Source organism: Ornithorhynchus anatinus, chromosome X2, assembly GCF_004115215.2.
Source record: "Ornithorhynchus anatinus isolate Pmale09 chromosome X2, mOrnAna1.pri.v4, whole genome shotgun sequence".
In the NCBI taxonomy this organism is placed as follows: domain Eukaryota; kingdom Metazoa; phylum Chordata; class Mammalia; order Monotremata; family Ornithorhynchidae; genus Ornithorhynchus; species Ornithorhynchus anatinus.
This window is the reverse complement of record NC_041750.1, coordinates 14722787-14750711: the sequence shown is the minus strand read 5'-3', so window position 1 is coordinate 14750711 and position 27925 is coordinate 14722787. Positions and strand designations below refer to the sequence as shown.

Below are 27925 nucleotides of genomic sequence, written 5' to 3'. Positions count from 1 at the left end.
CACAAAACGTAATCAGAATTCATGAAATCCTCATGGAGTGAGGAACATACTGAGAAACATTAATCCTACAGAATGAAAGTGTGAATGTCCAAGTCCAGATTGAGAAGTGTACATTTTCAAGACTCAGTGGAGCAGTGGTCTGGACAGATTTTGAAGAACCAGAAACTAAACTAACCACTCCAATGAGCAATCTTTTCCCATTGTGCTTGTAGATCCACGAGGGGAAAACATCCTCATTCCCTTCAGTGTCTTCTGCCGTGATCAGACTGAAACTTCGACCGAGATCTTCCACAGCTTGGGTACGGGGGACATTCTGCCAAGTGCCTGTCTAGAAAGGTTAATCCCAGCCTCATCTCTCCCTCCCCAATTATAAAATTCATCCATTTTGCGTCCACTGGAAGGACTCTAAGGAATTTCTACCAGTCACATTGGCATGGGTCCAAAACGGTTCTGCCAAGATGGACACAAAGGTTTCAACTGGATGGACCCTTGAGGATGTCACAGTGTCTCTCCCTCAACCCCACCGGGGAAGGATAGGGGAAGGAGAGTCCCAGGGAAAACAAGCAATTCAAAAAAACAACAAATAAGTTGCTTTGATCAACAACTTTCCTCATTTCCGAGGGCTTGGTTCTGTAGTTTTGCATGTTTTATTTTTCTCACTCTGCACATTAAAAAAAGGAGAACTGGTAAACTTTTTTGCAGTATCCGAAACTGAACTTGAATCATTCTATGAACACGTAGCTTCTGAGAAATGTAGATAAATTGAGCTGCTGTTTAAAAGTCGTAATTTTCCAGTTAAATTCTTATAAACACAAAATACCCGCTACTTCTGTCCAAGTACAAACAGAAATTTATCACTGATGGCTGTGAACTTTCTCAGTACATCTATGCCATCAAGGTAACTTTTGCTATAAGCAGCATTTGAAAACGATCATATAAAAACTATCAAGCACTAAATTAGCAAAAAACAGAAATTTGAAAGTGCTAGTTAAATTTATGAAGCAATCCTGCTCTTCTTAAAGGCTCATTGCTTGACACAAAAGCCAGTCTTGATAGTTGAGAGAGTTGAGCTTCTCTTCCAAAGTCCAGGCAGGCAGACAAAGATGACCCTCCACCCCGGCCTCTAGGTAAAGCCTGGGTGCGACATGTACACTTGGGGTTTGATCTTGTTTGCGTGACTGATGGAGGGAATGTTCAGAGACTTTTCTCCTCCTTCCAGGTCTTTTTTTCTCAGTGTCATCTTTGCTACCTCCAGGAGCTGTTAATTTTGTTCGCTGCTGAGCAAAAGTCAAAGTCAGAGTCTAAACAGCTTGTAATGAGTTTTCAATGGCCCATCTCACTGAAATTGAGGGCAAAGGAGCAGCAGACTTAGACATTGTCAGCCCTCTGAATTTATTAGCGAGGGTGCAATGGGTTTGGTGGAAAAGACACAGAGGGGGGGTGGGGGTTCTTGTTGGTTTTACATTAAGAGCTCCTAGGAAGAATGCGCATTCCTTACTAAGCAGAGGGGCACTGTCAAAATGGAGTTGCCCTACTCCCCTCTCCTCTCCTCCTCAACCCAGCCCCCTTAAGGGGCTGATGTGAACGAACGGCAGCACGGACACACATTTCATAGGACGGGGGCTTCTGAATTTTGAAATGAGAACTTTGCGGTACTACTCTCACCGGGATGGGTAAGATACCTTTTGTACTTCCTGAGTGCTTTCACGTCAATTATTCCCTTTTATCCTCATGACATCCCCGAGAGGTAGGGAGGCGCAGGTCTCCTTCTAATCCCCATTTTACAGATGAGAAAACTAAGGCAAAGTTGCCGGCCTGAGATGATCTAGCAGGCCATGGCAGAACTTGGACGAGAACTCGGGTCTCTTGACTTCTAGGCGTGTGGTCTTTACCCCAACCATGCTGCTTCCACTGTCCCTCTAGGTTGAGGAAGCGGCAGCAGACGGCCTTCAGCTAGTTCCCTTAGACCAGACCGTTGGGGCTGTCACGCCAACCCCTTCGCCCCTACCCTGCCGGAAGTCCCATCGGCCTCTCCTCCTCCATTCAAATGACGGCAGCGTGAGGCATTCTCAGCTTTTAGAAGGTCGGGAAGCTCATGGCTGCCTCTGCGATGGAGCCCGAGGCCATGAACTCTGAGCCGCGAGGAGCCCGAAATGCTGCTCCTCTAGCCACAGTGGTAAAAACCCTCCTAAAATCGTATCCCCTCCAGAGCCCCTTCCTTGACTAAACCCTCATTTCCCCTATTCACCCTCCCCTCTGAGTCGCCTACACATACTTCTATCTGTAGCCCTTTAGCGATTGCTATTCACCCCACCCCAGTTGCACGGCACTTGTACATTTCCCCACCTGCCCTCCTCCCTGATTCACCTATGTGCTTGGCTGTGTATCCTTTAAGCATTTTGATACACACCCCGGTCCCATAGCACTTACGTACATATGCTTATTAATAATAATAATAATAATAATAGAATTTTTTAAAGCTCTTACTATGTGCCAAGCACTGGTCTAAGTACTGGGGGAGATACAAGGTAATCAGGTTGTCCCACGTGGGGCTCACAGTCTTAGTCCCATGTAGGGCGCACAGTCTTAAGCTCCATTTTATGGGTGAGGTAACCGAGGCACAGAGAAGTCACACAGCTGATGAGTGGCGGAGCTGGGATTAGAACCCAAGACTTCTGACTCCCGAGCTCGGGCTCTTTCCACTAAAACACGCTGCTTCTCAAACACTATCCTTAGACTCTATTTCCCCTATCCACAATTTAATATCAATCTCCCGCTGTAGACTAAAGATTCCCTGTAAACAAGGATACTGCACTGCGCTTTCCCAAGCACTCTGTACAGTACTCTGCATTCATTCAATCGTATTTATTGAGCGCTTACTGTGTGCAGAGCACGCTACTAAATGCTTGGAAAGTACGATTCGGTAACAGAGGGTCAGGGACCGCTATAACATGCAGTTTCTGCCAATAATAATAATAATGATAAATAATTACAATAATGATAATAGTGGTATTTGTGATGTGCTTACTAAAAACCAAACACTGTACTAAGCACTGGGTAGATACAAGATGAGCAGATTGGACATAGTCCCTGACTCACATGGGGCTCGTAAGTCTTAGGAGGAGAGAGAACAGGTATTGAGCTCCCATTTTACAGATGAGGAAAATGAGAAACAGAAATTTAGTCACTCGCGTAAGGTCCCATAGCAGACAAGTGACGGAGCCGGGATTAGAACCCAGGACCTCTGACTCCCAGGCCTGTGCTCTTTCAATAGGCCACTCTGCTTCTTGCTACTCCCATATCCACCCTTTTGCCCCACTGCTCCTTCCCACGATCCTCATCATCTTTCCCACTGACCCTCCCGCTGGGGCAGGTGGGGAGCTTATGCATGTTCCTCCTTTAATATTCTTCCTTCTGCCTCGTGAAAAAACAAAACCACAAAACAATCTGCCGAGACAATTGAATTTATTTCATTTTTAAAATAGGCCCCTGCTCATCATCACCCTATCTAGCCTCAAAACGATTCCAGATCCAAGTCAGCATGAGTGACCATCTACTTGAAAATATTATGGTATATGCCATATTTGGGGGAGTGGGGGGGAGGTGGGGAGACACTAAAAATTCTCACCTCCAGTTGCAGGGTGTCCTGAGGATCACCCTACTCATCAGCCTATTCAATCACATTCTAATGCAAAGGTAAACTTTGCTATCAATGGGGCTCATCTTTGAATAAGAAGGACAACTAGACAAATACAATTGCCTAGAAAATATAGTTACCTAAAATTAAAATGATAGTGAGAAAAAGAGATGGGTGAAAAACCAAGGCGACTCTCCCGTTTAGACTGTGAGCCCGTCATTGGGCAGGGATTGTCTCTATCTATTGCTGAATCGTACTTTCCAAGCATTTAGTACAGTGCTCTGCACATAGTAAGCGCTCAATAAATACTATTGAATGAACTTCAGACTGTCTCAGAAAACCGTAGCTGGAGAGAAACGAATAATTAGTAGGAAACCAACTTTATTTTATTCCTGCTTTCAAAAAAAGTTTAAACTCTCCCATGAATAATTAGTGTTTTCCATAAACACCACTCTATAGATCCTCTAAAGAATAGCCATCTATTCTTGATATATGTGAGTGCAGATAATAGTATGCATTATCTATTTAAATAAATGTGATCTATAAAAATAAAGATTGGCCGACAATCACACATGTCCACATTTACATATGCAATATACACATACTGGGCTCTTTCAGTATATTTTGGATCTAGTTCCCTGTGTACGAGGCAATTGTGGGTTCTGTGTTATATTACATAACACTGTTACCTTATCTGAAGGGAAAATGTGCAAAAATCTGATGGGTAAGCCAGGGTTTGGGGGCTGTTTTTTTTTAAAGCTTTCCAAACTCGATTCCTTTTTTATTTGGGCAAGAGACTATCTACTCCAATAGTAAACAGAAAAAGAGGAGCGTTTTCTACTTTTTCTGCACCAGATTCCTTACAGGTGAAACACGGGCAAATAGAATGGCATTTGTCCATGGAAGGGAAGCAGAATTGCCTAGTGGAAAGAGCCTGGGACTGGGAGTCAGAGGACCTGAGTTACAATCCCGGCTCTGCCACTTGTCTGCTGTGTGACCTGGGGCAGATCACTTCACTTCTCTGTGTCTCAGTTACCTCATCTGTAAAATAGGGATTAAGACCGTGAGCCCCACATGAGACATGGACTGTGTCCAACCTAATTAGTTGATATCTATCCCAGCACTTAGTACAGCACTTAGCAGTATTTGTAAGTGCTTAACGAATACCATTAAAAACAAACAAAAACCAACATTTCATTTAGATGCTGAATTTGATTGTGAAGACTAGTCATTTAATAGCATTTTTCCACAGGCACCTGGAAGGAGGAACCAAAAGAGAATCCCTGATGAGTACAGGTAATTTTTCACAACTATAAGAGTAGTGAAAAGGATGATCACAGCAAAAGTCCTTGCCTTGATGGCACTCTTCTAAGTTCCACCCAAAGCCATGCTCCAGATCATTTGCTTGCTAAAGAGTTTCTTTAACAAAGGGATGAGGAACGTGAAGTACACTTCAGGGTGGAAAACTCAAAACTAACAGTTTGTCTCTCAACACTGAAAAAGCATATCATATATTTAAAGAAAAAAAACAAAGTTAACTCAAGTTAACACGTCCTTCTAATTCTGTCACCAAAAAGCCTGATTTTTTCCATGAAACCCTAAACATTTAGACAATCATTAAAACTTCATCTCACACCATATTTTTCTCCTCCTGAGTTTTAATACATTTTTATAATTGCATTGAAGATATTCTAACCTTGTTTTTAGTGCAAAGAAAAAATTTATGAACCATGACCAAATGATCATATTCCAGCCCACCCAAAGAATAACAATGCAGAATTCTGATACGGGAGGTTTCACTCTGCTTCTTAAACTGGCTACCCATGAATGGGGGCAGAGTTTGAAGAGTTAACCAAAACTCTAGCAAACCCAATGACACTACAGTACTTTCAAGAAAAGACCCTTAAGTAAGAAATTCAACCAGCACGCTGACCACAAAAAAGCCAGCTAACTGGTAAATAAATGGGTATTTATTTCTAGGATAAAGCCTGCCCTTTTTAAGGTATGCTAAGCTATTCACAAACGCAGATTCTCGGAAATACTACAGTAGAGGGAAAAGGTACAAAATATGATAAGTCAGATCTTATATAGATTTTCAAATTATTTTTTTTTCCAGAAGAGTAGGTTTATTTTTCCCTTAGCTATGAATCAATTCCACATCCTTGGAGGGAAGGAAGGCCAGGATGCATAAGAAACACAATATAAAACCCCTCACACCCCACTCTGTAACACCCACTGTGTCTGCACAAGTGAACCGTGCTACCACTCTGGACTGGAGTTTACGCTTGGGAAAAGTGACATCCAAACAAAAACGCTAACTGTGTCTCTACCTTCTGCTGACAGGGTTTCTGATCAAGAGTTCACGTTCAATGTGCACATCCCGGACTGGAGATTACAGCTTCGAAAATTCAACAGTCATAGCTACATTTATACCCTTTCTCAACTTCTGTTGGTGCTTGGGGTGGGTCCTCCATCCTTCAATAGTTCAGAAAATAAGGAATGTTGCAGGACAGACAGGAAAGAATGGACGGGTCCCGGGTTAAACCTCTCCTCCTTTATCCTGCCCCTGTGCCCTTCACCTTAGGGGAATACTGAAACCAGGGATTATTGCATTTTTAAATTCCCATGAGAATCGCTTCGTATCGAAGAGAAATGCCAAGAACCGTAATGAAGTATAGGTAATCCACATGATTTTAAGACATTTATTGTGACCAAATGAATTGACTAGATATGGTAGATATAAGCAAACATAAATGAAAGGCATCCCACTGGAAAAGCTTTTTGCTCACATTGTCGTTTACGGCTCTTGAATTAATAGACCAAGAAAGACACCACAGGCACCAATCAAATGCAGTAAAACCATTGGCAGCCAGTGGTGTCTCAAAGTTTAATTCCCCCGGGGAGAAAAGGACACTGCCTAATCTGTATTCAGTCCTGACATTGTCCACATCTGATATGGAACATTAGCTACTAACTCTCTCAATAGACTAGTGTCCTTCAGTTTATATTACTTTATGTTAATAGTAGAAAAATTACACACAACATCATTTATCATTGTTATATCGTACTATACATCTCAAAGCTTATTTTAATATATTTATTTACCCCTGAGATGGGGATATACACATATATATAATCTATATAGATAGATAGATAGATATAGATACATACATATATATGTATACACGTTCACATACACAAACACACACACACACATATATTTAACAAATCAGAACCTGGAGGGAATCTGCAGATATTTTAAATGGCTCTCTTGGTGAAAAAAAATGTTGCATAACTAAATCAGTGAAGAGACTTTTTATGTAAGGCTCAGTAATGCAAGGGGCATTTGAACACGTTGTCAAAACTAGGGAACTGCCTCTTGAGTAAACATATAAAGTATTTGCATTCTATAGAAGGCACTTAGGAGATTTTCAAAACCAAGAAAGATAAAGTATTTTTTTTGTGGAGAATCACACAACATATACCACAGCCAGAGATTGGTCTTACATAGAAAGGGAAAAGGAAATTCATCCTTGAAAAACATTGTTTAGGCTTTTTTCTGAAGAATGAAATAGTTACTGTTTATCTTCTGGTTCCTACCATAGAGTGCATTATATTATTCCCCAAATAGTTATTTCAGTGAGCTTAGAAATGAATTTAGAAATATGCACATAGCATTTCAAATCAGAGCCATCTCCGGATCTGTTTAGCTGCTCATGGAAACGTAGAAAGAAGAGCCAGCTGAGAGGACCCTTTGTATAAAGGTCGGTGTGCCGGATATTTGTTGAAGCTTTAGCCAGGCAGAAATTTTGAATGCCATCACTATTGTGAAAAGCTTTTATTAACTCCTCTTGTGTATCTGATACTCTGTCCAGTTGTGTGCTCCCTAACTCTGCAGGGGGATCAATGAAGGAATGGGGTTGTATAAGAGGTTCTTCAACCTGACCTGTGATAGATTGTTTCCTGACATACCCCTTTCATTCACTAGACACCATTTCTCATTTCTTCTCAACTCGCCTAATCCTTTTAGAGTTTTTGCCCTTCTTTTCAAATAAGGAAGTGTTTAGTTTGATTATCCGTGAGCCCAATTCTGCTCCTGTAAGGAACAACAGGGAGTCGTAAATCTGTGGAGAGCCTTTTCAGGCTGAAGAGAAAAGGGGTAGGGGAGGTGGGAAGGTGTTCTACCCCTGTACCTGGGGCAGAGTCATTATCCACCACATCCCTGGCTGGGGGCCCTCAAAGACTTACTACCACTTGGGGGTATCTTTCTGATTCCAATAATTTTCTCAACTAGGCAGCCACATTTTTCTCTCTCCCCCTGAACGGGTTCTCCAAGTAGCTCAAAGTGCCATGATGGGGAAGTGGAAGTGCCATGAGGATGGAAGTGCAGACCGCTGCCACTTGGCAGCAATTCTCTGTTTAGGCAGGCAAAAGTCCGCTTCAGATAGAGGCTTAAAGAGGGGCAGAAGGAGAGTGCTTTTCTTCCAGCACTTAGACCAGTGCTCAGCACATAGTAAGTGCTTAACAGATGCCATCATCACCATTTACATAGCTCTTGAGAGTTGGGAAGGAATGGTGGGTGAAATGATGGTCCCACACAGAGTCCAGTAAAACCTCACATAGCGGGACTTCAGAAACTATACATTCTAAGAGAAACTTTATGTAAATTTACCCAAAGCTAGGAAAACATACGTGAGGCATGTCCCAGTAAGATACGGTTTGACAAGTCAAATTTAAAGTGAAATCAGGGGAAGGCACAAAAGAGCGGAAGACCCAGATGCTCATTCAGCAAGTGCTTTAAAGCAATAATGAAAGCAAACTCGCACAGTAGTTAAGCAGCTCCTCATCCACCTCGGCCACCAACTCACCCCAGTTTACAGATCTGTTACACCTCAACCCACTCTCTTTGCTCCTCCTAAGCCAATCTTCTAACTGTACCTCACCTCTATCACCTCACTCATGCTTTTCTCCCGCCAGTCTGGAACACCCTCCTTCCCTCCCCAAGTTCCACAGATCACAGCTCTCCCCGTATTCAAAACCTTCCCCAAACCTTACCTCATCTAACAAGACTTCTCCAATTGTCCCAGCAGATCCCGTCTCCTTTTCCTCTCCACCCAGGGCTCTGCCCTGATCTCCCTGGACTCCTTCAAGCCCCACCCAACCTTCCTTCTGAGGAAAGCAAATGACCAGTTTCATCCAGATTTTAAAAGAGAGTCTCTGTCTACCTCTTAAGAATAAAATTCCCTGAATATGTCCTTTCTAACATAACTCTTGAGTCCCATGGAGAACAGCTTGAAGCTCCAAATGGGGAATCAGAGATTCAGAGCCAGAGGACATAGAAAAGATGGACAGAGCAGAGGGAGGTGAATGTAATATGACCGGCCATTCCGATTTGGGTGGGGCAGCCACCATTTCTAGGATTCTGCACCCCTACTTGAATAGCCTTTTGTTTTCAAGTTTGGCTAGGGTGGTGGGAGGAAACCCCCGAAATGGAACTGTATGGTAGGAGGCAACAGAAGGAGAGGAGAAGAGGCCATGAAAAATTCTGCTTAGAGAAGCAGCGTGGCTCAGTGGAAAGAGCATGGGCTTAAGAGTCAGAGGTTATGGGTTCTAAACCCGGCTCCTCCACCTGTCAACTGTGTGACTTTGGGCAAGGCACTTCACTTCTCGGTGCCTCAGTTACCTCATCTGTAAAATCCCTGCTCTGCCACTTGTCAGTTGTGTGACTGTGGGCAAGTCACTTAACTTCTCTGTGCCTCAGTTCCCTCATCTGTAAAATGGGGATTAAGACTGTGAGCCTCATGTGGGACAACCTGATTACCCTGTATCTACCCCAGCGCTTAGAACAGTGCTCGGCACATAGTAAGCGCTTAACAAATTCCAACATTATTATTAAAATGGATATTGAGGCCGTGAGCCTCACGTGGCATAACCTGATTACCCTGTATCTACCCCAGCGCTTAGAACAGTGTTTGGCACATAGTAAGCGCTTATCAAATACCAACATCATTATTATTATTATTATTTAAACAGCTACTGTTGCTACCACCATGGCCGAGTTGGTTCTTTCTGGGAGTTTCCAGGTTGGTTGTAATGACAGATTTCTGACTGTGCTGGGAACTCCAAAGCCCGGCCCCCAAAAGACCAGTTCAGCTGGGGCACTGGTCACTTCTCACAGTGTCCCTTCCTGAGGGGCAGCAGTGAAGGGGGAAGGCGTAGGATAGTAGCTGAGCAAACTGCCTCTGTTCCTCCTTCCTCTTCCTTTCTTCCTTCTCTCCCTCTCTGCTCCCATCTTTCCATGTGAGTGTCTCTGTCTCTCTCTGCCCCATCCTACCTTTGACCCCACCCCTGGAGAGCCTCCCTGCACCTAGACTTGGGTGACAGAGTGAGGGGGGTTAGCGTACGTTACAGTCCTATAACTTTCTCCAAAAGACATGATCCACCCCCCAGCACCTCCAAATGAGCTGGGCAGTGTTTCAACAGGTGATGCTGATTGGAGGGAAAATGTAGAATCTTGGTATTTGTTAAGCGCTTACTATGTGCAGAGCACTGTTCTAAGCGCTGGGGGAGATACAGGGTAATAAGGTTGTCCCATGTGAGGCTCACAGTTAATTCCCATTTTACAGATGAGGTAACTGAAGCACCGAGCAGTTAAGTGACTTGCCCACAGTCATACAGCTGACAAATGGCAGAGTCGGGATTTGAACCCATGACCTATGACTCCCAAGCTCTGGCTCCTTCCACTGAGCCACGCTGCTTCTATCTATCAGCCTGCTTCAGGCAAAAATTAAATAGTCCAAATAAACTTGTGCTCAGCAGGGTCAAGTTCGGTCACACGTGTGGATCTTGAATGGCCACTTGCTCAATCACCTGTTCATTCATTCATTCATTCATTCAATAGTATTTATTGAGCGCTTACTATGTGCAGAGCACTGTACTAAGCGCTTGGGATGAACAAGTCGGCAACAGATAGAGACAGTCCCTGCCATTTGACGGGCTTACAGTCTAATCGGGGGAGACGGACAGACAAGAACAATGGCAATAAATAGAGTCAAGGGGAAGAACATCTCGTAAAAACAATGGCAACTAAATAGAATCAAGGCGATGTACAATTCATTAACAAAATAAATAGGGTAATAGGTTCACCTGCATGCTCTTAGGGATGACATGGCAGCTGTTGGCATCGCCAGTAAGGATGCTGAAAGTGAATTAAACCACATCTGGAGCCAAGCACCTGAAGGGGAGTCTGGCTGGTACGCGGCAACCTATGCCGGAGAGAACAGTTAAACAGTGCCATATGGAGCATTCACAGAAGACAGAAGGGGGTGGGTAACTCTTGCACATCAGGCTATCAAGCCTCAAGATAAAGTATCATACTGACAACAACAACAAAATTATGCCTAACGTTTCATTATAAATTCTATCAAGAGGACTTCTGTAAACATTTCGGAGTAACTCTACTGGGTGCGTTGGGAAAAGCTGCTTTAATTATATTCATATCAGATTTATGGTAGTTTATGAATGACACAGTTTATTGAAGCTTATTCTTCAAGGAACAGTCTTTTCCAAAAAGCCATTAAGTGGTTTAGCAGTTTATTTGGTGGAAGTGTTTTCCTATATTTAAGGGATACAATGTTTTTTATGTATCAGAGAGTTCACAAGGTCAAGATCGTAATTGTCTACAGAACACTGTGACTCAATTGGACAGCACATGCCCTCAGAGTGCTTTACTTTGTCTAGTCTCATCTATCTCTCATGACCACCTGAATATCCCAAAGAAAAGAAAATCCAGTGCTCACCTTTAAAAACATGATATTAAAAATAATAATGATAAGAACAATGATATTTGTTGCTGTTACTGGTATTTGTTAAGCGCTTACTATGTGCCAGCCACTGTACTAAATGCTGGGATAGATACAAGTTAATCAAGTTGGACGAAGTCCTTGTCCCACTTGGGGTTCACAGTCTAAGTAGGAGGGAGTAGGATTTAATCCTCATTTGATAGACGAGGTAACTGGAACACAGAAAGTAAGGTGACTTGTCCAAGGTCATGCAGCAGATACATGGCGGACCCAGGATTAGAACCCAGGTCTCTTGACGTCCAGGCCCTTTCCACTAGGCCACGCTGCTTCATGCAATTAATTTTGATAGGTGATCCAGAGCTGTAGGTCTGGAGCCTCTGCAATCCAAGGACAGCTTTGAAGACCCCGGGAACTGCTTTAGGGGTTTCGAGGACCAGGCAGGGGAAGTTCTTCTCCCTCGGCCAGCACCGTCTTATTTAATCACCCTCTTATCCTGCTACCCTGCCCCTTGCATTCTTTACTCTCCTGAATAATAATAACAATAATAATGTTGGTATTTGTTAAGCGCTTACTATGTGCCGAGCACTGTTCTAAGCGCTGGGGTAGACACAGGGGAATCAGGTTGTCCCACATGGGGCTCACAGTCTTAATCCCCATTTTACAGATGAGGGAACTGAGGCACAGAGAAGTTAAGTGACTTGCCCACAGTCACACAGCCGACAAGTGGCAGAGCTGGGATTCGAACTCATGAGCCCTGACTCCAAAGCCCATGCTCTTTCCACTGAGCCACGCTGCTTCTCATAAGCAACACCCTGTCCCTCATTCTTATCTCTCCCACCTGCAATCCAGTGCTCGCACCCTCCAATCTGCTTTTACTCCCCTCAACCTTGAAACTTCCAAACCACATCCCTGGGCACCTTCAAAGCCCCCTTAAAATGTCACTTCCCCCAAGAATCCTTCTTGGATTAACTGTCCCCTCCTCTCTGGCCATGGCTTCCTCTCAGCCACCTCAGCACTCAAGTACAGCCCATTCTTCTTTAACACATGTTTCTGTCACATGTTTTGGAGAGCATGTTACTGAGGCATTAGGGTACGCTCTTCCCCCAGTGGCCATCTGGCTAGATACAACCCAGAGCAGTGTTGGAAGAAAACGACACCTCATAGCAAAGCTTCTGAAAAGGGAGGCATGCAGAGTTGGTTGGGATCTGCTGGAATGGTAGTTTTCATGAATGCAAGGTTCTTCAGGAACACCATCCCCACATTACAGAAGAACTGACTGCTTTCATACCTTGATTTATTTGGTAGGGATTGATTAATTCACTTGTGAAACGAAACATCTAAATTGGCTTGCTGAAAACCTCGTCTCCACCAGCCCACAGAACCTAACCTCTTCTACTCCCAGACTGAACCCCTCTACCAGCCATCGCAGGGGGCTCAGAACTGGGGTGTCTGGCTTCGGTAGACTTCAGAGAACCCGAGTGACCATCTCGGCTTGCTTGCTCCACTGAGCCCAAGTCTCAAACCGCGTTGACAAATTCACCAGCTGTGGTCGGGACCAGTCATTCAATCAATCAATCAATGGCATTTATTGAGTGCTTCTTGTGTGCAGAGCACTGAACTAAGACGTTTGAGAGAGTACAGTGAAGTAGACACGATCACTGACCCGAGCCTTCGGGACCACAGGGCTGTGCCTGGCCACCGACTGTTCCTGAGAGCATAGGTCTGAATCCCTTGGCCTGCTGGACAACCTCAGCCCAACCTCAGCTCTGTGCTGTGGTATGGAGAAGATGTCCACACCACAGAGCCCTCCCCTACCTACATGGCCAACATTGTACCTCCACAACTGCCAGAAAGAACCCATGATTAGACCCTGTGGAAACACCAAATGAGGGACTGGTTGCTATCGTCTCTCCAGACGATTGCTCCGCATAACGGTCTAGAAATGCGGCCCTGATGGACCTTGGATTTTACCAGGACTCCCCGAATCCCTTCCTTTAATCATCTCATTCTGGTCCTTCTTTCCCACCACGGCCTCAAACCCCTTATCTCCAGCGTCGCACCCACCAGCTCACTTCTACCCTCGCCCTCCTCACCCCTCGAGCCATCCTCTCTCTCATTTATTCAATCGTATTTATTGAGCGCTTATCGTGTGCAGAGCATCTGCCCAAAGTTGACTTACTCAAAGTCACAGAGCTGACAAGTGGCAGAGCTGGGATTAGAACCCACGACCTCCGACTCCCAAGCCCAAGCTCTTTCTACTAAGCCAAGCTGCTTCAGGTGAGATCGAGGCATAGTGAGAACATGAGCATTAGAGGAGCGAAGTGTATGGGCTGGGTTGTAGAAGGAAAGTAGTGAGGTGTGATAGGAGGGGGCAAGGTGGCAGAGTACTTTAAAGCCAATGGTGAGGAGTTTTTGTTTAATGCAGTAGTGGATGGGCAACCACTGGTGTTTTTTGAGTAGTGGAGTGACGTGCCCAGAACGTTTCTGTAGAAAGATGATCCAGGCAGCAGAGTGAAGTATGGACTGGGGTGGGGAGAGATAGGAGGCTGGGAGTTCAGCAAGGAGGCTCATGCAGTAATCCAGGCGTGATAGGATGAGTGATTGCATTAATGTGGTCATGGTTTGGATGAAGAGGAAAGGGTGGATTTTAGCAATGTCGTGAAGGTGGGACCGACAGGATTTAAAAGCCCCAGTTAAATGCAGCCTGGGGAAACCCCTGCTCCATCAGAGGAAATCTTCCCTTCATTCTTGACCTGTTCCTGATTCAAGCCGTCCTCCTCCCCACCATCACTAAAACGTGTCTCTCCCCAGAGACGCTGATCCCCTGCTGCTCTCTCAGAAGGAGAGTCTAATCTTCTCAAAGCTCACTGGCAAAGGAGGAGGGGTTAGCCTGCTTCTTCAATCAATTGATGGTATTTACTGAGCACTTACTCTGTGTTCAGAGTACTGTAGTAAGTACTTGAGAGAATACAATAGAGCAAAAAGAATCAATCTCTGCTCTCGAGCCGGGAGGCAGACATTAAAATAAATTACAGATAAGGGAAGAAACTGAGTATAAGGATATGTAAGTAAGTGCCGCGGGAGTGGAGTAACTAAGTGCTTAGGGGCTGGTCTTGTCTTGTCTTATGATGTTGAGTCGTCTACGACATACTGCGACTCCACGGGCACATCTCTCCCAGAACGCCCCACCTCTATCTGCAATCGTTCTGGTAGTGAATCCATAGAGTTGCCTTGGTAAAAATACAGAACTGGTTTATCATTGCCTTCTTCCACACAGAAAAAGTTGAGTCTCCGCCCTCGACTCTCTCCCATGCAGCTGCTGCCCAGCATGAGTGAGTTTTTACTTATAGCAGATCACCTTCCATTCGCTGGCCACTGCCCAAGCTAGGAATGGAATGGGTATACCTCTGCTTGACTCTCCCTCCTGGAGTCAAGATTGGTAGAGTACTGGAAACTCTTCAGAAGCAAACCTGAGGGGGGGTGGGTAGTAAGTACGTAAGTGCAGCAGTAGAGAGGGGAAATGAGTTGGAGGAATGAGAGCTTAGTCTGGGGAGGCTTCCTGGAGGAGATATGATTTAGTAGGGCTTTGAAGATAGAGTGCTGGACTGTTAGAGATGGAGGGAGAGGTTGCTCCAGGCAGGAGGGAGGGCATGAGCAAGGAGTCACTGGCAAATGAGGCAAGAGTGAGATACAGTGAGCAGGTTGGTATTAGAGCAGCAAAACATGTGGGCTGGGGTGGAATGGGAAAGGAATAATAATAATAATAATAATAATGGCAGTTGTTAAGCGCTTACTATGTGCCAAGCCCTGTTCTAAGTGCTGGGGTAGATACAAGGTAATCAGGTTGTCCCAAGTGGGGTTCATACACTAAATCCCCATTTTACAGATGAGGGAACTGAGGCACAGAGAAGTGAAGTGACTTGTCCAAAGTCACACAGCTGGTAAGTGGCAGGGCTGGGATTAGAACCCACGACCTCTGACTCCCAAGCTCTGACTCCATACTTAAGTAGGAGAGTATGAGAATGAGGATAAGTAGGGGGAGAGAGAGCTGAGTGACTTGAAACCAACGGTGAGGAGCTTCTCTTTGATGTGGAGATGGATGAGTAACCATTGGAGGTACTCGAGGAGTGGGGATACGTGCGCTTAAAAGTTATTTGTAGAAAAATGATTTGGACAGCAGAGTGAAGCCTGGACTGGAGAGGGGAGAGTCTGGAGGCAGGGAGGACAGCGAAGAGGCCGATATAGTAGTCGAGACAGGATATAACAAGTTCCTAAATAATAATAATAATAATAATAATAATGGTATTGGTTAAGCGTTTAACTATTCAGTCATATTTATCGTATTTATTGAGCATTTACCGTGTGCAGTAACTATGGGCCAGATACTGTACTAAGCACTGGGGTGGATACAAGCAGATCGGGTTGGACACAGTCCCTGCCCCACGTGAGGCTCACAGTCTCAGTCCCCTTTTTACAGTTGAGGGAACTGAAGCCCAGAGAAGTGAAGTGACTTGACGGAGGTCACACAGCAGACAAATGGCAGAGCCGGGATTAGAACCTATGACCTTCTGACTCCTAGGCCCTGTGCTCTATCCTGCTACGTCATACTGCTTCTCCCTAAACCAGCATAAGTTTGGATGTAGAGGAAGGAGTAAATTCTGGAGATGTTGCAGAGATATAATTGGCAAAATTTAGAGACTGACAATACGCATATTGAAGGAGATAAATCAAGGAAAATGCCACAATGTGGGCTTGTGACAGGGAGGGTGGTGTAATCAACAGCGATGGAAAAGTCAGGGAAAGGAGAGGGTTTGGGAGGGAAGACAAGGAGTTCGGCTTTAGACATATTGAGTTTGAGGTTGATGCGGGGGGACAACCGGGTAGAGATGCCTTGACACCCGGAGGAAACACAAGACTACAGAGAGAGAGAAAGATCAGGGCTGGAGATGTACATTTGGGAATTGTGTGCAGAGTCCTCCGACTCTGACTCAGTCCATCTGACTCTACAATCCAGTCCAATTACTGATTACTATCACCTACGCCCCCATCCCTCCAAGGCCTACCTCCAACTTTATGAACTATTTTGATGTCCTCCTCACCTTCCTTATCCATCACTACTGTGATCCCCTGGTACGTCAGTAGTCTTGTGAATGTCCCAGGATGATCTCCCAGTGCCCATTTCCTCTGTATAGTGTTTAGCACATAATAGGCTCTTAACAAATTACCACAATTATTGTTATTATTACTGAGGAAGCCTGAAAAGAATGGTTTCACCTAAACCAAGCGCCTAGCAGATTTCTAGGGAAGGGGTGCAGGTGGAGGCCGCTGACTGGAGGATCTCTGCTGGGTGGAAGAATCAACAGCTGAGACACACTTTCACCTGCTTTTTCAAAGGCTGCGGAAAGTGGTCGACCCCTTTATAGAGCCTTGTGATTTTACAATGAGAAATGGCTAATGTGTTTTCAGATCCTAAAAATAATCCAGGAATGAGCTTATTGGAGAATGGGGAATAAACAATTGACCTCTAGAGATGAATGGACTCATTCAGACTTCCAGGAAAAACATGAGTTGCACTGGAAAAGCCAATTACTCAGTGGGAATCTAATGTCCAGAGAGGGTAAATAACTAACCTCCGAGGAAGAGTTACTCACAGGAGGATCACTGTAGCCTAGTGGAAAGAACATGGGCCTCGGAGTCAGAGGACAAGGATTCTAATGCCACCTCCATTTCTTGCCTGCTTTGTGACCTTGGGTAAATCACTTATCTTCTCTGTGCCACAGTTTCCTTATCTGTAAAATAGGGTTTCAATGCCTGTTCTCCCTCCTACTACTTAGACGGTGAGCCCCATGTGGGACAGGGAACTGTGTTTGATCTTATTAACTCGCATCTATCCCAGCGCTCAGAACAGGGCTTGACACATAACAAGAGCTTAGATACAATAATAACAGCAATAATAACAATAGTAAGAATAATACTACTAATAATAATAATACCAGACAGTGTTTTTCTGGTTTCCAGATGCATCATCTACTCAAATACACATTCAGCTCATCCACCAGCAAGAACTGATTTTTGTGGTGTTTGGGCGGGAGTGGAGCTGGAGAACAAAACAGGAAGTACTAACACCAGAAAAGGAGTAAAACATGATCTCTCCATATATTAAACATGAGCAGGGGAATCCAACTCAAAGCAGATCAAAAATGGAATTGGCTTCCAATCCAAACACAGAATGCATGTCCCACAGTTTGGAAAGTCCGCTATATTTGTAATCTCCGAGAGGGCAGAGATCATGTCCACTTTACTCTATCGAGTACTCTCACCCTAGTACTCGGTCCAGCGGTCTGCAAACAGTAAGAGCTCAATAAACACTGTGGATCGATTGACCAAATAGCCCCTCTTTACTCAACTGGATTTGCTGGACTCCACATTGGCCCCTATCTGCCTACTAATGAATCAATTACCATGCGGAAGTCAGGAGGGAAGAGGGAGGACGAGGATCTGCTAGAACAACCTTGCGAAACACGTGGCCCCGAACATTCACGACTCCAACCACTGCACTCACTGCTGGGGGAGAAAGTGTTCCAGAATTAGGAAGCAGGGCTTGCCTTGTCAACCTTAGAAGATCCTCTGCTCAAAAACCGAAACCAAAGCCCTAAATGATGAACTTCAAAGGGCTGCAAGCAACGGCGGTGGTGGAGACGGCTTTTGTCCCTAGTAGGTGAGAAGAGCTGCTTCCGGGAAGAGAGAATTACTGCAGCTGTTATTTTATTTTACTTTGTGTGGCTGCTGGCAATGGACACTTCATCTTACTTTGCTTAATTCTGGACAGCTAGTCACATTCAGTTATTGTTTTTAGTTTTACATATTGTTATTGAATTATTCTTTATGGATGTTATTTCTCAATTAGTGGGTTCCCCTGAGGCAGCACAAAGCCTCCGGAATTTAGTTTCTTCTCAACTATAATCACCACTGCCACCTGTAAGACTTTAGACTATTTATTTCTAAACTCCCTGCCCAGATTGTCACCCAAACTACTTGGTGCCTGGCACTCGCATGTCCCGTAAGCCCAGATTTTCCTATTTTGGCTTGTGTGGTTGGAGCCGCCTTCTAGGTTCATCTTGGGTCCCCAATTCCGCCCTCTCTCCTCTACATTTATATGCTATTTGGATTCACCTTGTGAACCAAGGGGCGATACGGAAGGAGGAGGAATTCAGGGAAAAACTGCTTTTTCTATGCTTGAATCTTCTGCACCGTTCCTAAGTCTGAGGGTCCTTTTAACTAAGATGCGATGACCGAGAGGAGGCTTGGCTAAAAATCACACTGGTACTCATACTGGTCTTAGCGCCCGGGAAGGAAGGATAAACTAAGAGAGGCAGGCAATTAGAATAGAGGAAGAAGCAAAAGAGAGTAGATTAAAAGGCCAATATTTCTAAAGGCAAAGTCAGACACCCCAGAAGACTGAAAATCTCTTACAGGCGGGGAACGTCTCTGCTAATTCTGCTGTATTTTACTCCCCCAAGCGCTTCATACAGTGCTCTGCACATAATAGGCACTCAATAAATACCAATGATGGATTGATTGAAAAGAACCTACAGGGTCGAACAGAATGAAACAGAACTAGAGATCCAGAAAAACACACCCATAAGGTGGAGGCAACAGTGTGGAGCAAGTGACACCTTGGGAGTAAAAACGAGAGTAACAAAATCAATAGGAGTAATTATTTTAATCTAACACAAATTATCAGTGTCATCTACTGGTTACTGAAAAACTGGTGTTGGTCAAAGTTTCAAAACTGAAGTCTTCACCTTCTAACAAGCCCCAGGAAGCACTGCATGGAGGAACAGAATATATTAAAAACCAAAGCCCGAGAAGCAGAAGGTATTTCTTAGAAAAATAAAACAAAATCAGTCTTGCACGCACGCACACACACATCCTGAGCTTGGGGAGTGAATGAATAATCCGTACCTTGTTATGAGAGGCACATTATAAATCTATTTTCATTTGATGAAATAAAGCTTTGAAATGAAAGTAGCAAATGGGACTAGCATGCAAAGAATCATTTCGCTCATGATTATTAGGGAGTGAGGGGGCTGTACTGAGGTCCCGTGTTTAAGCAACTTCAAAAGACTTAAGGTTCCTGAGATTCTGAACATTTAAAAGCTGCTTTCCATTCTGATCCCAAAAAGGAAACATAGAAAACTTCTAAAATACAGTAGGTCAGTATATAGTTGAGCACATCTTTACTGGCAGAAATTAAAAGAAAACTCAGGTACATTAGGCTTTGAAACGGTCTAAGGGCACTCAATCATTATATAAGCATGTGGGTGGTATGTGTTATCTCCCTGTTTTAAATATTAGCATTTAGCCTCATTAAGGCTACCTAACTGCTGGAGTGATGTGTTAACTCTGTCGCAATGAAACCTGCACCATAATGCCTTGGAAAGTTTCTGCAATTTCTCTGAAAGTTCAAGAGAAGCAGCATGGCCTACTGGAGAGAGCACAGGTCTGGGAGTCAAAAGACCTGGGTTCTAATCCCAGTTCTGCTGCTTCTTGTCTGTCCTATGACCTCGGGTTAACTTCTCTGTGTATCAGGTACCTCATCTGTAAAATGGGGTTTAAGACTGTGAGCCTCATGTGGGACATGGACTATGTCTATCCTGATTATCTTGAATCTACCTCAGTACTTAGTACAGTGCCTGGTACGTAGTAAGTATTTAACAAATATACCGTTTTAAAAAAAAGGCAGAATGGGTTGTATTTATGTTCTCTAAACTGCTACTTTAAATGTATGACTTTAACACGCAGCAGCACCATTCAAAAGCCTAGTAAGCAGAACTTGTGTCTCTGAAGCGCTTTTCTCTTAGGAGCATTAATCAGTTCTCCTACTGATGGGGGATTTCAATGCTTGCGTTGAAAACAGTGCCCAAACATGCAGAGAGTCAGCCATTGAACCCCCTGGGACTGGCAAACTAAACAGCAATGTGCTACTTTTATTCAGTGAATGTGTCAAACGCTATCCCCCACCTATCAAATGGAAGGACCGCATCTCCGATGCACCCAAGATCTAAATGGTAGCATCTTGCTGACTCGTGAGGCAGAGGGACCTGAATCGCAGGATCACAGCAGTCATACATGAAGCGGAATGCTGGATGGATGACATACATTCAAGGCTTACAGTGACAATTCAGCCACTGTATCAAAAAAGAGGATCCTCCTCCCAGCCCCAACCAACAAGAGAGGTAAATATTAGGCTCTTGTAGAACAAAGACATCTGCAAGAGGCTCTGCAGAGACATGGCAGCACCCCTGTTGGAAAAGTTCGCAGTCCAATGATGAGGGATAGAAGATAGAAAACATTCGAAAAGGCTAACGTGGCTTTCGGAAAACCACAAGACAACAGCAATGGGGCCTTAAGCATCCTATTAGGTGGATAAATCTCTAAGGCTTTTGTGGTGTCCCATCTTCTCTATGGCTGGAAGACCTAGACATATTACATAAGACACTTCCAGCCTCTTGAGAAGTTTCACTAGCGTCACCCACACGCTATATTCAACATCAAATGACAGGACAAGACTACCAACAATGAGATCATGGAACACAGTCAGCTCACTAGCCCTAAGACAAGGCTCCCGGCAATAGAGCTTCACTGGGCGGGACACATGAGGAGAATGGACAACAGGAGGATACCTGAGCAACTGTTGCATGGTGAACTGAAAGGGGCAAGTGCAAACCAGGAGAGCAGAAGAAAAGAAAAAGACATAGTGAAGCTTTTCCCAAACAAATGATGGAGTCTCAAGTCAAGAAAGATAGATGAGCCTCATTCCTGAGACTTCAGGACCAAGAACCTGCACAGAGGAATTTATTTTAATGCTAAGGGTTTACCCAATATGATTTGTACTCTCTTGCCTCTTCCAGTCAGGTTCCCTTTGGGGCCCAGAGTATAATGGGACAGGGATGCAGCACGATGTGAAATGCATGCAAAGGTTATTTGTAATATGCGGGACCCATTTACAGCTGAAATGACCACCATGTCAAGTCATTGCTATGCCATAACACCATGATCTGGAAGGCAGTTTTCTTGGTAGTCACTGTGGACGTCACCATTCATGTTGGCCAGCTGTTTTTCAGGATCCCTGCTGGGTCTGTCCACCTTTTGGGAATTCCCAGAAGTAGTTCTTCGCTCAGAGACCCGTTACATAACAATGGACTGTCGGGTGACCACTAGGGCAGATAGACCAGGCTGGCGGGCAGCAATCATGAGATGGGTTGTTTTCCTTGAGCAAAGGCTTCACGAATGTGACTATACCAAGAGGAAGGCTCAAAAACAGTCTTGCCTTGTCTTATGCCGTCAAGTCATTTCCGACCCATAGCGACACCATGGACACATCTCTCCCAGAACGCCCCCCTCTCCATCTGCAATCGTTCTGGTAGCGGATCCATGGAGTTTTCTTGGTAAAAATCCGGAAGTGGTTTACCATTGCGGCCTTCTGCGCCGTAAACTCGAGTCTCCCGTGCCGCCGCTGCCCAGCATGGGTGAGTTTTGACTTGGAGCAGATTGCCTTCCACTCGCTAGCCAGTGCCCAAGCTAGGACTGGAACGAACAGGCCTCTGCTTGACTCTCCCTCCCATAGCAGAGACTGGTAGAGTACTGGAAACTCTCCAGGTGTGACCCTGAGAGGGGCTCAGAAACAGTGCCGGGCTTTATATGGACAAACCATGATTGCAGAAAAGGTCTAGTTTTCAGTGTAGAATAGTCACACATTGGTCTTTACAACCATTTCCATATACAGAGATAGGGTCAGCAATAGCAACATCTGCTAAAATGAAGGATCTCTTAAATGTGGATGTGTGTGTGGCCGGAGGGGGGGAGGGGGGCGTTCAGAAATCTTAACTACATCGAACTTATTTCTCATTCGTGGCTTTCATGGACTCATTCGAGAGGCCATTAGCATTCTTAAGATACACTTTTTCCCTTAAGTGTGTTTCTCCCCTAATAATAAAAAGCAAACCAAAAAATTAAAGTGGAGAAAATAAGATCTTTTACAAATAGATTCATTCAACTGAGATAGTCCTGATCCAGGTATCCTGATTTCTTGAGAAGGCTTATAGTCATGGTGGGGTTGCCAGGGAGAGGGAAGGGGAATATTTGTTTCTGGTGAAATAAACAAAATAAGAATAGGTCTTCTAAAATTTATCAGAGATTAAACTGGTTAGGGTTTCACTTTGTAATGGAAGTCTGTAAAACTCCTTAATAACTACAGTTGGCAGAAAAGTAAACCTTCCATTTGCTGCTTAACAGGCGAGGTCTCAGACAAATGGATCTAAGAGTTGAGAGGACTTTTCCATTACGAATAGTTCTGAATGTCCAGGTACCATAATTTCTGTACTGATATCGCCATTAACATGCAGAAGATTCTCCCAACACTCTCTCTACTTTCTCCAGCTATATTATGTCCTTCTTAAGATGCAGTAATCGGGAACTGCTCATCCACCACCCTGAATTGTTTCAACCCAATAGCCACCTCCAACACTTGAATATTTATTTACACCACTCCTCAGCCCATGATTATATGTTTGAGTATATATTCACACACATTTATTGCATTATACGGTCAATTATTTATTCTGATTACTCTATTTGGAAAATATCGCCATGTCGGTCTCCCCCATTAGAGTGTCAGCTTTTTGTGGCTTCAAGTACCAACTCTATGCAGAGGATTAGCTACCCACAATCTCTCTCCATGTGTGCAAACTCGTATCTCTTCCTTAATTGGGAAAGTACAATACAACAGTAAACGGTGAATTCCCCGCCCACAGCAAGTTTACAGTCTAGAGGACGAGCTTACTCCGGAGCATCTCTACGTAGACACCTCAAATTTACTGAATTCCAAACTGAACTCCTCATCTTCTCTCAAACCTTCTCCTCCACCTTGGTTTCCTATCAAAGTTGACAACACCACCATCCTCCTTATCTCTAAAGCCTTAGCATTGTCCTCAATGCCTCTTCTCTTTCAACCCCCGCATTCGGTCAGTAGCCAAATCCCGTCGGCTATTCCTAGATGACATTTCCAGGAGCTCCCTTTTTCTCTTCATCCAAATGGCCAAGGTGAAGGTCCGGGCACTTGGCTCTGACCCAAGTGGGTGATGGAGCAGCAATAATCACCTTACAGTGGACCACGGTGGCCAGCCACATGGGAGAGAGATCCATCTCCACACAACTGGGGTTCCCATCGACCCTTTTCGCTCCAGCTGGGAAGACGAGGAACAGCAGCAGCATGGAGCATTCACAACTTTGAGTACCCTGGGCAACTTTTGCCTGCTGCTTTGACAGTGGCCATGGTTGGGCCTGTTGGACTCAGAGTTGCAAAGGGCCTGAAACTCTCCTCCTCTACTCAGAATCCCTCTTGCTGTATATATCGTCTTTTCTACTGTTTTGTGCTTCTTTTTTCCTCAGGCATCTGTTACCCAGTCCCTCTCACTTAATAACAATAATAATAATTACTGAATTTGCAAAGTGCTTACAGCATGCCAAGCACTGTACTAAGCACTGGGTAGATACACGGTAATCAGGTAAGACACTGTTCCACCTGGGGCTCACAGACTAAGTAGCGGAGAAAACAGATATTGAATCCTCAGTATACAGAAGGTTGAGCTTGCTGTGGGCAGAGAACACGCCTACCAATTTTACTGTACTCTCCCAAGTGCTCAGTACAGTGCTCTGCAGATGGTGAGGGCTCAATAAATACCACTGATAAACAGAGGAAACCGAGGTCCAGAGAAGTTAAGTAACTTGCCAAGGTCACGCAGGAGGTAAGGGCAGAGATGGAATTAGAACGCGGGTCAACATCATCATCATTGATGGTATTTACTGAACACTTTCTCTGCACAGAGCACTCTACTAAGCTCTTGGGAGAGTAAAGTGAAACAGCAAAACGTTCCCTGCCCACCGTGAGCTTCCAGTCTAGTGACCGTCTAGGTCCTCTGATTCCTGTGCTCTTTCCGCAAGAAGATGCTGCTTCTCACCTCCATTATTTTCCAAATGTGAGCCCTTCAAAGGCCAGCTTGCTTTTAACCTATGTATTTTTTCCCCAGTGTTTTAGTAGAGTGCTCGGCACTCAGGAAGCATGTAATAAATATCATTACTACTGCCTGACTAATAATAGTCATAACAATAATAATAATAAAATAATAAATAATAAAAAAGAGCACGGGCTTGGGAGTCAGAGGCCATGGGTTCTAATCCCAGCTCTGCCACTTGTCTGCTGTGTCACCTTGGGCAAGTCACTTCACTTCTCTGGGCCTCAGTTACCTCATGGGGATTGAGACTGTGAGCCCCACATGGGACAACCTGGTTACCTTGTAGCTAACCCAGCACTTAGAACAGTGCTTGGCACATAGTAAGCACTTAACAAATACCAGATTTATTATTAAGTGCTTACTATCTGCCAGCCACTGTACTAAGCGCTGGGGTAGATCCAAGCAAATCATAGTCCTTGTCCCACATGGGGCTCACAGTCTTAATGTTCATTTGGGAAGCAGCGTGGCTCAGTGGAAAGAGCATGGGCTTGGGAGTCAGAGGTCATGGGTTCGAATTCCAGCTCGGCCACTTGTCAGCTGTGTGACTGTGGGCAAGTCACTTAACTTCTCTGTGCCTCAGTTCCCTCATCTGTAAAATGGGGATTAAGACTGTGAGCCTCACATGGGACAACCTGATGACCCTGTGTCTACCGCAGCGCTTAGAACAGTGCTCTGCACATAGTAAGCGCTTAACAAATACCAACATTATTATTTTACATATGAGGTAACTGAGGCACAGAGAAGTGAAATGACTTGCCCAAGGTCTCAAAGCAGACAAGTGTAGAACCGGGAGTAGAACCGAGGTCCCTCTGACTGCCAGGCCAGTGCTCTATCCGCTAGGCAACACTGCTTCTCCTTGTTCATCTCCCTGTCTCTATCCTCTCCCCTCTTCAGTTCATATTTCATACTGGAACCAGATCATTTTTCAAAGATGTTTATCTGCATATGACTCTCTACTCTCTACGTGGATGTCTGCCCGCTATCTAAAACTCAACATGTCCCAAACTGAGCTCCTTATCTTCCCTCCCAAGCCCTGTCCTCTTCCTGACTTCCCTATCATTGTGGATGGTACAACCATCCTTCCTGTCTCTCAAGCCCACAACCTCGGTGTCATCTTTGACTCGGCTCTCTCATTCACCCCACACATCCAATTCGTCACCAAGGGCTGCCGGTCTCACCTTTATAATATCACCAAGATCCGCCCTTTCCTCTCCACCCAAATGACTATCTTACTGGTACGGGCTCTCATAATATCCTGGCTGGATTATTGTGTCAGCCTTCTCTCTGATCTCCCTTCCTCCTGTCTCTTCCCGCTCCAGTCTATTCTTCATTCCGCTGCCCGGCTCATCTTCCTGCAGAAACGCTCTGGGCATGTCACTCCCCTTCTTAAAAACCTCCAGTGGTTGCCTATCAACCTCCACACGAAGCAAAAACTTCTCACTCTAGGCTTCAAGGCTCTCCGTCACCTTGCCCCCTCCTACCTCTCCTCCCTTCTCTCTTTCTATTGCCCACCCCGTATGCTCAGCTCCTCTGCCACCCAACTCCTCACTGTCCCACGTTCTCGCCTATCCCGCCGTCGACCCCTGGCCCATGTCCTCCCGCTGTCCTGGAATGCCCTCCCTCCTTACCTCTGCCAAACTAATTCTCTTCCCCTATTCAAAGCCCTACTGAGAGCTCACCTCCTCCAAGAGGCCTTCCCAGACTGAGCTTCCCCTTTTCTCTCTGCTCCCTCTGCTGCCTCTCTGCACCCCCTTCACCTCCCCTCAGCTAAGCCCCCTTCCCCTCCTTTCCCTCTGCTCCTCCCCCTCTTCTTTCCCCTCCCCTCAGCACTGTGCTCGTCCGCTCATTTGTATATATTTTTATTACCCTATTTATTTTGTTAATGAGATGTACATCCCCTTGATTCTATTTATTGCTATTGTTTTAATGAGATGTACATCCCCCTGATTCTATTTATTGTTATTGTTTTTGTCTGTCTGTCTCCCCCGATTAGACTGTAAGCCTGTCAATGGGCAGGGACTGTCTCTACCTGTTGCTGAATTGTACATTCCAAGCGCTTAGTACAGTGCTCTGCACATAGTAAGCGCTCGATAAATACTATTGAGTGAATGAATGAATGAATGAATACTCCTCAAACACCTCCAATGGGTGCCCATTCCTCTCTGCATCAAGCAGAATCTTCTGACCATTCCCTTCAGGGCACTCAATCAGCAATCTCCTTCCTACTTATGTACTCTCTTCTCCCACTGTCCACCAGATCACACTTAACTCTTCTCAAAACTGTCCTCGTTTCCATCTGTCCTGCCGCTTATCTCTTGCTCACAGCCTTCCCCCTGCCTGTAACTTCCTCTCACTTCAATGTCAATGTGGTTATGTCAAAGGCAAATAGGAGGGGTAACAGAACAATTAGAATAATAGCAATCTATGCTTAACCAAAAACTACGATATAAGACACATCCAATGTAGTATCATCTTCCCTGCATGGACTACTTATTTTTATTAATGATGTGTATGTATCTATAATTCTATTTATTTATAATGATGGTACTGATGCCTGTTTATTTGTTCTGATGTCTGTCTCCCCTCTTCTGGACTATGAGTCCACTGTAGGCGGGGATTGTCTCTATTTGTTGCTGAATTGTACTTCCCAAGTGCTTAGTACAGTGTTCTGTACACAGTAAGCGCTCAATAAATCCGACTGAATGAATGAATGCTTGGGGCATTAAGGTGCTCAATCAGCTCTCTCCCTCCTATGTTATCTCGCTGATTCCTGCCTCTAATGCCAACCTCCTCACTATACCTCGATCTTGTCTATCTTGCGGCCGACCCCTTGCCCCCATCCAGCCTTTGACCTGGAACTCCTTTCCCGTTCATATTCTACAGATCACCACTCTCCTCACCTTCAAAAGCCTCCTAAAAGAGGTCTTCACCGACTAATCCCTCACATCTCCCCCTCGGTCTCCATCTGCATCGTCTATACGCTTGGATCTGTTCACTTTAAGCTCTTGATATTCACCCCACCCTCAGCAACACAACACTGTAAATATCCATAATTTATTTTCATGCCCGTCTCCCCCTCTAGACTGCATATTCCTTGTGGACGGGGAATGTGTCTACTGACTCTACCGTCCCCTACACTCCCAAGCACTTAGTACGGTATTCTGCACATAGTAGGCACTCAATAAATACCACTGATTGATTGATTAATTGGATTGGCTGGATCGTGAATGTTCACCTAGTTTTTTGATGGTAAAAGAGTCCAGCTACAATTCTACTGGCTCCCTGCCAAGATTTTAGACACCCTTAACTTCACCACCAAGAAGGACAAAACAGGTTCTTTCTGACAGATGGCGGGGAATTGCCCTTTCAAGTTACATGTCTCAGTTACAAGACACAATGGGAATTTTTAT

General features: G+C 44.8%; 1 protein-coding gene and 1 non-coding gene across 2 annotated transcripts in view; both read right to left on the bottom strand.

Annotated features, from left to right (window-relative positions):
- The window catches only part of WWOX (WW domain containing oxidoreductase), a 1106560-nt gene that overhangs the window by 375489 nt on the left and 703146 nt on the right, over positions 1-27925 (bottom strand). The window lies entirely within an intron of this gene.
- LOC114807480 lies at positions 21982-22119 on the bottom strand. The gene has a single exon (XR_003755541.1). It is a non-coding gene; the product is annotated as a small nucleolar RNA SNORA7 (small nucleolar RNA).